The sequence below is a fragment of the Oncorhynchus kisutch genome, linkage group LG29 (assembly GCF_002021735.2).
Source record: "Oncorhynchus kisutch isolate 150728-3 linkage group LG29, Okis_V2, whole genome shotgun sequence".
Classification (NCBI taxonomy): Eukaryota; Metazoa; Chordata; class Actinopteri; order Salmoniformes; family Salmonidae; genus Oncorhynchus; species Oncorhynchus kisutch.
The window spans coordinates 41,403,278-41,414,135 of NC_034202.2; the positions used below are offsets into that span (position 1 = coordinate 41,403,278).

The following is a 10,858-nucleotide window of genomic DNA, read 5'->3' on the forward strand; positions in this document are numbered from 1 at the left end:
TGTGTTTAGGGGATGGATGGCATTATGCTGTGTTTAGAGGATGGATGGATGGCATTATGCTGTGTTTAGGGGATGGATGGATGGCATTATGCTGTGTTTAGAGGATGGATGGCATTATGCTGTGTTTAGGGGATGGATGGATGGCATTATGCTGTGTTTAGAGGATGGATGGATGGCATTATGCTGTGTTTAGAGGGTGGATGGATGGCATTATGCTGTGTTTAGAGGATGGATGGCATTATGCTGTGTTTAGAGGATGGATGGCATTATGCTGTGTTTAGAGGATGGATGGATGGCATTATGCTGTGTTTAGGGGATGGGTGGCATTATGCTGTGTTTAGAGGATGGATGGCATTATGCTGTGTTTAGGGGATGGATGGCATTATGCTGTGTTTAGGGGATGGATGCATTATGCTGTGTTTAGAGGGCGGATGGCATTATGCTGTGTTTAGGGGATGGATGGATGGCATTATGCTGTGTTTAGAGGATGGATGGCATTATGCTGTGTTTAGGGGATGGATGGATGGCATTATGCTGTGTTTAGGGGATGGATGGCATTATGCTGTGTTTAGAGGATGGATGGCATTATGCTGTGTTTAGGGGATGGATGGATGGCATTATGCTGTGTTTAGGGGATGGATGGCATTATGCTGTGTTTAGAGGGTGGATGGCATTATGCTGTGTTTAGGGGATGGATGGATGGCATTATGCTGTGTTTAGGGGATGGATGGTATTATGCTGTGTTTAGGGGATGGATGGCATTACGCTGTGTTTAGAGGATGGATGGATGGCATTATGCTGTGTTTAGGGGATGGATGGCATTATGCTGTGTTTAGGGGATGGATGGCATTATGCTGTGTTTAGGGGATGGATGGATGGCATTATGCTGTGTTTAGAGGATGGATGGCATTATGCTGTGTTTAGGGGATGGATGGCATTATGCTGTGTTTAGAGGATGGATGGATGGCATTATGCTGTGTTTAGGGGATGGATGGCATTATGCTGTGTTTAGGGGATGGATGGCATTATGCTGTGTTTAGGGGGATGGATGGATGGCATTATGCTGTGTTTAGGGGATGGATGGCATTATGCTGTGTTTAGGGGATGGATGGCATTATGCTGTGTTTAGGGGATGAATGGCATTATGCTGTGTTTAGGGGATGGATGGATGGCATTATGCTGTGTTTTAGGGGATGGATGGCATTATGCTGTGTTTAGAGGATGGATGGCATTATGCTGTGTTTAGAGGATGGATGGATGGCATTATGCTGTGTTTAGAGGATGGATGGATGGCATCATGCTGTGTTTAGGGGATGGATGGCATTATGCTGTGTTTAGAGGATGGATGGATGGCATTATGCTGTGTTTAGAGGATGGATGGCATTATGCTGTGTTTAGGGGATGGATGGCATTATGCTGTGTTTAGAGGATGGATGGATGGCATTATGCTATGTTTAGAGGATGGATGGATGGCATTATGCTGTGTTTAGGGGATGGATGGCATTATGCTGTGTTTAGAGGATGGATGGCATTATGCTGTGTTTAGAGGATGGATGGCATTATGCTGTGTTTAGGGGATGGATGGCATTATGCTGTGTTTAGGGGATGGATGGCATTATGCTGTGTTTAGAGGATGGATGGCATTATGCTGTGTTAGGGGATGGATGGCATTATGCTGTGTTTAGGGGATGGATGGCATTATGCTGTGTTTAGGGGATGGATGGCATTATGCTGTGTTTAGAGGGTGGATGGCATTATGCTGTGTTTAGGGGATGGATGGATGGCATTATGCTGTGTTTAGAGGATGGATGGCATTATGCTGTGTTTAGGGGATGGATGGCATTATGCTGTGTTTAGAGGATGGATGGATGGCATTATGCTGTGTTTAGAGGATGGATGGATGGCATTATGCTGTGTTTAGAGGATGGATGGCATTATGCTGTGTTTAGGGGATGGATGGATGGCATTATGCTGTGTTTAGGGGATGGATGGATGGCATTATGCTGTGTTTAGGGGATGGATGGATGGCATTATGCTGTGTTTAGGGGATGGATGGATGGATGGCATTATGCTGTGTTTAGAGAGTGGATGGATGGCATTATGCTGTGTTTAGAGGATGGATGGCATTATGCTGTGTTTAGGGGATGGATGGCATTATGCTTTGTTTAGGGGATGGATGGCATTACGCTGTGTTTAGAGGGTGGATGGATGGCATTATGCTGTGTTTAGAGGATGGATGGATGGCATTATGCTGTGTTTAGAGGATGGATGGCATTATGCTGTGTTTAGAGGGTGGATGGATGGCATTATGCTGTGTTTAGAGGATGGATGGCATTATGCTGTGTTTAGGGGATGGATGGCATTATGCTGTGTTTAGAGGATGGATGGATGGCATTATGCTGTGTTTAGGGGATGGATGGCATTATGCTGTGTTTAGGGGATGGATGGCATTATGCTGTGTTTAGAGGGTGGATGGATGGCATTATGCTGTGTTTAGGGGATGGATGGATGGCATTATGCTGTGTTTAGGGGATGGATGGATGGCATTATGCTGTGTTTAGAGGATGGATGGCATTATGCTGTGTTTAGGGGATGGATGGCATTATGCTGTGTTTAGGGGATGGATGGCATTATGCTGTGTTTAGGGGATGGATGGCATTATGCTGTGTTTAGGGGATGGATGGCATTATGCTGTGTTTAGGGGATGGATGGCATTATGCTGTGTTTAGGGGATGGATGGCATTATGTTGTGTTTAGGGGATGGATGGCATTATGCTGTGTTTAGGGGATGGATGGCATTATGCTGTGTTTAGGGGATGGATGGCATTATGCTGTGTTTAGGGGATGGATGGATGGCATTATGCTGTGTTTAGAGGATGGATGGCATTATGCTGTGTTTAGGAGGATGGATGGCATTATGCTGTGTTTAGGGGATGGATGGATGGCATTATGCTGTGTTTAGAGGATGGATGGCATTATGCTGTGTTTAGGGGATGGATGGCATTATGCTGTGTTTAGAGGATGGATGGATGGCATTATGCTGTGTTTAGAGGATGGATGGATGGCATTATGCTGTGTTTAGAGGATGGATGGCATTATGCTGTGTTTAGGGGATGGATGGATGGCATTATGCTGTGTTTAGGGGATGGATGGATGGCATTATGCTGTGTTTAGGGGATGGATGGATGGCATTATGCTGTGTTTAGGGGATGGATGGATGGCATTATGCTGTGTTTAGGGGATGGATGGATGGCATTATGCTGTGTTTAGAGAGTGGATGGATGGCATTATGCTGTGTTTAGAGGATGGATGGCATTATGCTGTGTTTAGGGGATGGATGGCATTATGCTTTGTTTAGGGGATGGATGGCATTACGCTGTGTTTAGAGGGTGGATGGATGGCATTATGCTGTGTTTAGAGGATGGATGGATGGCATTATGCTGTGTTTAGAGGATGGATGGCATTATGCTGTGTTTAGAGGGTGGATGGATGGCATTATGCTGTGTTTAGAGGATGGATGGCATTATGCTGTGTTTAGGGGATGGATGGCATTATGCTGTGTTTAGAGGATGGATGGCATTATGCTGTGTTTAGGGGATGGATGGCATTATGCTGTGTTTAGGGGATGGATGGCATTATGCTGTGTTTAGAGGGTGGATGGATGGCATTATGCTGTGTTTAGGGGATGGATGGATGGCATTATGCTGTGTTTAGGGGATGGATGGATGGCATTATGCTGTGTTTAGAGGATGGATGGCATTATGCTGTGTTTAGGGGATGGATGGCATTATGCTGTGTTTAGGGGATGGATGGCATTATGCTGTGTTTAGGGGATGGATGGCATTATGCTGTGTTTAGGGGATGGATGGCATTATGCTGTGTTTAGGGGATGGATGGCATTATGCTGTGTTTAGGGGATGGATGGCATTATGTTGTGTTTAGGGGATGGATGGCATTATGCTGTGTTTAGGGGATGGATGGCATTATGCTGTGTTTAGGGGATGGATGGCATTATGCTGTGTTTAGGGGATGGATGGATGGCATTATGCTGTGTTTAGAGGATGGATGGCATTATGCTGTGTTTAGAGGATGGATGGCATTATGCTGTGTTTAGGGGATGGATGGATGGCATTATGCTGTGTTTAGAGGATGGATGGATGGCATTATGCTGTGTTTAGGGGATGGATGGATGGCATTATGCTGTGTTTAGGGGATGGATGGCATTATGCTGTGTTTAGGGGATGGATGGCATTATGCTGTGTTTAGGGGATGGATGGATGGCATTATGCTGTGTTTAGGGGATGGATGGCATTATGCTGTGTTTAGAGGATGGATGGCATTATGCTGTGTTTAGAGGATGGATGGCATTATGCTGTGTTTAGGGGATGGATGGCATTATGCTGTGTTTAGGGGATGGATGGCATTATGCTGTGTTTTAGGGGATGGATGGATGGCATTATGCTGTGTTTAGAGGATGGATGGATGGCATTATGCTGTGTTTAGGGGATGGATGGCATTATGCTGTGTTTAAAGGATGGATGGCATTATGCTGTGTTTAGGGGATGGATGGATGGCATTATGCTGTGTTTAGGGGATGGATGGCATTATGCTGTGTTTAGAGGATGGATGGAAGGCATTATGCTGTGTTTAGAGGATGGATGGATGGCATTATGCTGTGTTTAGGGGATGGATGGATGGCATTATGCTGTGTTTAGGGAATGGATGGCATTATGCTGTGTTTAGGGGATGGATGGCATTATGCTGTGTTTAGAGGATGGATGGCATTATGCTGTTTTTAGAGGATGGATGGATGGCATTATGCTGTGTTTAGGGGATGGATGGCATTATGCTGTGTTTAGAGGGTGGATGGCATTATGCTGTGTTTAGGGGATGGATGGCATTATGCTGTGTTTAGGGGATGGATGGCATTATGCTGTGTTTAGGGGATGGATGGATGGCATTATGCTGTGTTTAGAGGATGGATGGATGGCATTATGCTGTGTTTAGAGGATGGATGGCATTATGCTGTGTTTAGAGGATGGATGGCATTAGGCTTGTGTTTAGGGGATGGATGGCATTATGCTGTGTTTAGGGGATGGATGGCATTATGCTGTGTTTAGAGGATGGATGGATGGCATTATGCTGTGTTTAGAGGATGGATGGATGGCATTATGCTGTGTTTAGGGGATGGATGGCATTATGCTGTGTTTAGAGGGTGGATGGCATTATGCTGTGTTTAGAGGATGGATGGCATTATGCTGTGTTTAGGGGATGGATGGATGGCATTATGCTGTGTTTAGGGGATGGATGGCATTATGCTGTGTTGAGAGGATGGATGGCATTATGCTGTGTTTAGGGGATGGATGGCATTATGCTGTGTTTAGAGGATGGATGGATGGCATTATGCTGTGTTTAGGGGATGGATGGCATTATGCTGTGTTTAGAGGGTGGATGGCATTATGCTGTGTTTAGGGGATGGATGGCATTATGCTGTGTTTAGAGGATGGATGGATGGCATTATGCTGTGTTTAGAGGATGGATGGATGGCATTATGCTGTGTTTAGGGGATGGATGGCATTATGCTGTGTTTAGGGGATGGATGGCATTATGCTGTGTTTAGAGGGTGGATGGCATTATGCTGTGTTTAGGGGATGGATGGATGGCATTATGCTGTGTTTAGAGGATGGATGGATGGCATTATGCTGTGTTTAGAGGATGGATGGATGGCATTATGCTGTGTTTAGGGGATGGATGGCATTATGCTGTGTTTAGAGGATGGATGGCATTATGCTGTGTTTAGAGGATGGATGGCATTATGCTGTGTTTAGGGGATGGATGGATGGCATTATGCTGTGTTTAGGGGATGGATGGATGGCATTATGCTGTGTTTAGAGGATGGATGGATGGCATTATGCTGTGTTTAGGGGATGGATGGCATTATGCTGTGTTTAGGGGATGGATGGCATTATGCTGTGTTTAGGGGATGGATGGCATTATGCTGTGTTTAGGGGATGGATGGATGGCATTATGCTGTGTTTAGGGGATGGATGGATGGCATTATGCTGTGTTTAGGGGATGGATGGCATTATGCTGTGTTTAGGGGATGGATGGCATTATGCTGTGTTTAGGGGATGGATGGCATTATGCTGTGTTTAGGGGATGGATGGCATTATGCTGTGTTTAGGGGATGGATGGCATTATGCTGTGTTTAGGGGATGGATGGATGGCATTATGCTGTGTTTAGAGGATGGATGGATGGCATTATGCTGTGTTTAGGGGATGGATGGATGGCATTATGCTGTGTTTAGGGGATGGATGGCATTATGCTGTGTTTAGAGGATGGATGGCATTATGCTGTGTTTAGGGGATGGATGGCATTATGCTGTGTTTAGAGGATGGATGGCATTATGCTGTGTTTAGAGGATGGATGGATGGCATTATTCTGTGTTTAGAGGATGGATGGATGGCATTATGCTGTGTTTAGGGAATGGATGGCATTATGCTGTGTTTAGAGGATGGATGGCATTATGCTGTGTTTTGAGGATGGATGGCATTATGCTGTGTTTAGGGGATGGATGGCATTATGCTGTGTTTAGGGGATGGATGGATGGCATTATGCTGTGTTTAGAGGATGGATGGATGGCATTATGCTGTGTTTAGGGGATGGATGGCATTATGCTGTGTTTAGGGGATGGATGGATGGCATTATGCTGTGTTTAGGGGATGGATGGATGGCATTATGCTGTGTTTAGGGGATGGATGGATGGCATTATGCTGTGTTTAGGGGATGGATGGCATTATGCTGTGTTTAGAGGCCAAACTCAATTACATTGTTTCCAATATGACAGAGATGGCAAATTCCGCAGAGGCCTCCTGCTGGGGGGGGACAAAGGAGAACAGAGATAGAAGGAGGAGGGGTACGTACTCTATGATGACTAATGTGTTTGGCACAGTTGGACAACACATTCCTCTCAGGACGGAGGAGCCAGAGACATTTGGATCAGGGATGGGCAACTCCAGTCCTTGGGGGACTGATTAGTGTCACACATTGGCCCATCCCTGTAGCTAACACACCTGTTGACAGTGACCCTGGGCTTTTAGAGGTTGTGTGTGGTGCAGCACGCAGCAGAATTTCTATTTTGAGCTCTAACAACCTCCTTCAGCTCTAACAACCTCCTTCAGCCCTAACAACCTCCTTCAGCTCTAACAACCTGTCAGCTCCTTCAGCTCTAACAACCTGTCATCTCCTTCAGCTCTAACAACCTCCTTCAGCCCTAACAACCTCCTTCAGCTCTAACAACCTGTCATCTCCTTCAGCTCTAACAACCTCCTTCAGCTCTAACAACCTGTCATATCCTTCAGCTCTAACAACCTCCTTCAGCCCTAACAACCTCCTTCAGCTCTAACAACCTGTCGTCTCCTTCAGCTCTAACAACCTGTCGTCTCCTTCAGCTCTAACAACCTGTCGTCTCCTGCAGCTCTAACAACCTGTCATCTCTTTCAGCTCTAACAACCTGTCGTCTCCTTCAGCTCTAACAACCTGTCATCTGCTTCAGCAGCAGTTTCTAATTTGAGCTCTCACAAACCTTTCATCTCCTTCAGCAGCACAGATATACGTTAATAGGATCACCCAGGCCTGCTGCACGTGCATACCATAAAGCCTGACTCACCTCCTAAATCGTTAGTTAGGCAAGCAGACCGACAGACAGACAGACAGACAGGCAGGCAGGCAGACAGCAGGACAGACAGAAAGACAGGCAGACAGACAGACAGCAGGACAGACAGAAAGACAGACAGGCAGGCAGGCAGGCAGAAAAGGTCTCTAGTTATGTCTGGTAAAGAGTATAATCTTAGTATAGTCCGAGTATAGCCTGAGTATAGTCTGAGTATGGCCCGAGTATAGTCTGAGTATAGTCCGAGTATAACCTGTATAGTCTGATTATAGTCTGAGTATAGTCAGAGTATAGCCCGAGTATAATCTGATTATAGTCTGAGTATAGCCCGAGTATAGCCCGAGTATAGTCTGAGTATAGTCTGAGTATAGTCAGAGTATAGATTGGGTATAGTCTGAGTATATTATTACAGCAATGACCACCAGAAATGACTAGTCATGCAGGATACCCTCGCCACACACAGTAGACTTTCCCACAGTGACAACGCCCCAATCAGATGACATCACCATGACTCAAGCTAACCTGCTTGAGAGGGTAGTGAGGGGGGAGGAGAGGGTAGGAGAGTAGGAGAGGGTAGTGAGGAGAGGGTAGTGAGGAGAGGAGGAGAGGGTAATGAGGAGAGGAGGAGAGGGTAGTGAGGAGAGGGTAGTGGGGAGAGGAGAGGAGGAGAGGGTAGGAGAGGAGGAGAGGGTAGTGAGGAGAGGGTAGTGGGGAGAGGAGAGGAGGAGAGGGTAGGAGAGGAGGAGAGGGTAGTGGGGAGAGGAGGAGAGGGTAGTGAGGAGAGGGTAGTGAGGAGAGGAGAGGAGGAGAAGGTAGGAGCGGAGGAGAGGGTAGTGAGGAGAGGAGGAGATGCATAGTGCTCTGGAGAAGAACCCTGACATTAAGGACTGTCCTATGCCTATTTACCACATCAACTCCCTGTTTACCGTAGTTTTCAGTAAATATCGACAATAAGACTGTGCTATGAAATTGCCCGTGTTCAGGTGTCGTTAAACTCGTTATTAGTCCGTAATAAGCGTCTCTGTCCTTCTCTCTCCTCGTCTGTCTGCAACAGGCTGACAACTTCATCTTCAGCCAGCTAGACTGCTACTGCCCTCGCTTCGTCCCGCAACGTCCTTATTTATATTCATTTAAACAGAAAACACTAAATGACTAATAGAAATGTTCACAGAAATGTCTAGGGCTTGAGACAAGGTAACTGCTGCTCCTATAGTTCTAGTATCTCTGTCTGTCTCTGTCTGTCTCTCTGTCTGTCTCCGTCCCTCTCAGCTCCTTCACCTCCAACCGCGCAGACAATAACAACCGAACAGCTACAGTATAATTCATAGTTTCTCTCGCTACAAAATATATATCAACATATGTGTCCACAAATACCGACAAGACATTTGGCTAGTTAAGTAGCTGTCACGTGCATAAGCTTTTTTGACAGAACGGTTCAGCTGACTGGGCAATTAACACGTTTCTCATCGAAGTGACAGAACAGCAAAATGTCATGTTACTGAAATGAGAAATATCACAAAGAGGAGTGTGTCTTACCTGATAATATTGTAGTTATCTAGTTAAATAGGTTATGGGCAGGTGTTGTCTTCGGTGTAGAGGAGAGTAGACGGTGGACTGCTGCTGTTCGGAGGTCTGTTCGTTCAGTGCCGCAGCGCAACGTGACCCTGTTACAAAACTCTCCTTACCGGGAGGGGCCCGACGTCATCACCCCAGACACCGAATATTCATGAGGACGCCGAGACAGATGGGGATGGTGAGGCCCTGGCGTCGACGAGCACAGCTTGCGCTCCGGGGTGGTCATATCGATAAGCCCTGAGTCAGGATGTGTCTCTGTTGTATATGACGCAGGTGATTATGGGAATTGTTATGGAAGTCTTGATTTAATCAGCGGGGCTCTTGATGGGCCATTTTGTGAGACTGTCTGACAGACAGAAGGCCAGGTTGTGACAGACAGAGACAGACATACACACACATCTCCCTCTCTCCCTAGAGAAAGAGAAGTCCTCTACTCTCTCTCTACCCTCCTTCCCTATCCTTCCCTCCCAGCAACACCATCCTCAGTCCTTCCTCACCCTCCTCTCTCTCTCTCTCTCTACCCTCTCCTTTTCTCTTTCCCCTCTCTCCGTCTTTATCCTCGCTCTCTTACAGAAAAGGGTTCTAGCTTGATGAAGTGGAAACATTTAATTGAAGAGAACTGCATCTACAAACCAAGCACATCCTCCCTTCCTCAGACACACACACACACACACACACACACACACACACACACACACACACACACACACACACACACACACACACACACATACACACACACACACACACACACACACACACACACACACACACACACACACACACACACACACACACACACACACACACACACACACACACACCAGGGTGACTTGTTGCTCTAAAACACAGATTGATTTGGTGTTCAGTAATAAACCAGAGAGAGTGACTAAATCATTCAATATGGTTACTAGGCTGTGTGATCATAATCTGACACTTATAGCCAGAAAGCTGTCTAAGAGCAGGTTTAACCTCTCTACTGTTAGAAAGCCGGATCAACTCAGAATACCTAAAAGTGAATTAAATAATTTTGAAAAAGCAATTAAGGGAATAAACTGGAATGATCTCTTGTCCTATACAGACGTGGAAGCTGATAGTCAGGTTTTTCTATCCACAATCCAGACTACAATAAATGGCTTCCTAAAGAAAATCAAATCCAAACCTGGCCAAAAGAGCACTCTTCCTTGGCTAAATGGAGAAATCTGGAAAGTGATGAAAGAACGAGATTATGCTCTAAAAATAGCCCTAAAATCTAAATTAGAGCATGACAGACGTAGGTTTACCATGTTGAGAAATAAGGTGATGAAAGAAATCAGACAGGCCAAGGCAAACTTTTTTATTAACATCATTGGTGAAGCAAAGGGAAATTCTAAATTGATATGGGAGAATCTAAAAAAGTTAACAGGGAAAGACCATAGTAACACTGCAAAAAGACTAGAAATCATGGTGAATAACAATCTAACACAGGATGCAGTCGAAATAGCAATAGCCTTCAATTCCTACTTTATTGACTCTGTCAGGGTACTGACACAGAACCCCTCCACTTGTTTCTTGGGCTCAGTGCTAGTGAATGACACTCAACCTGTCTTCATCATAAGGGAGGTTTCTGA

At 45.7% G+C, this 10,858-nt stretch overlaps 1 protein-coding gene across 1 annotated transcript in view; it reads right to left on the minus strand.

Annotated features, from left to right (window-relative positions):
- aldocb (aldolase C, fructose-bisphosphate, b) overlaps positions 1 to 9,666 on the minus strand; it is a 32,374-nt gene extending 22,708 nt beyond the window's left edge. Inside the window, exon 1 of the mRNA XM_031809435.1 lies at positions 9,210 to 9,666. The gene's annotated coding sequence lies outside the window, so the exon portion shown is untranslated. The remainder of the gene's footprint in view (positions 1 to 9,209) is intronic.
- Between the last annotated feature and the right edge of the window lie 1,192 nt (positions 9,667 to 10,858).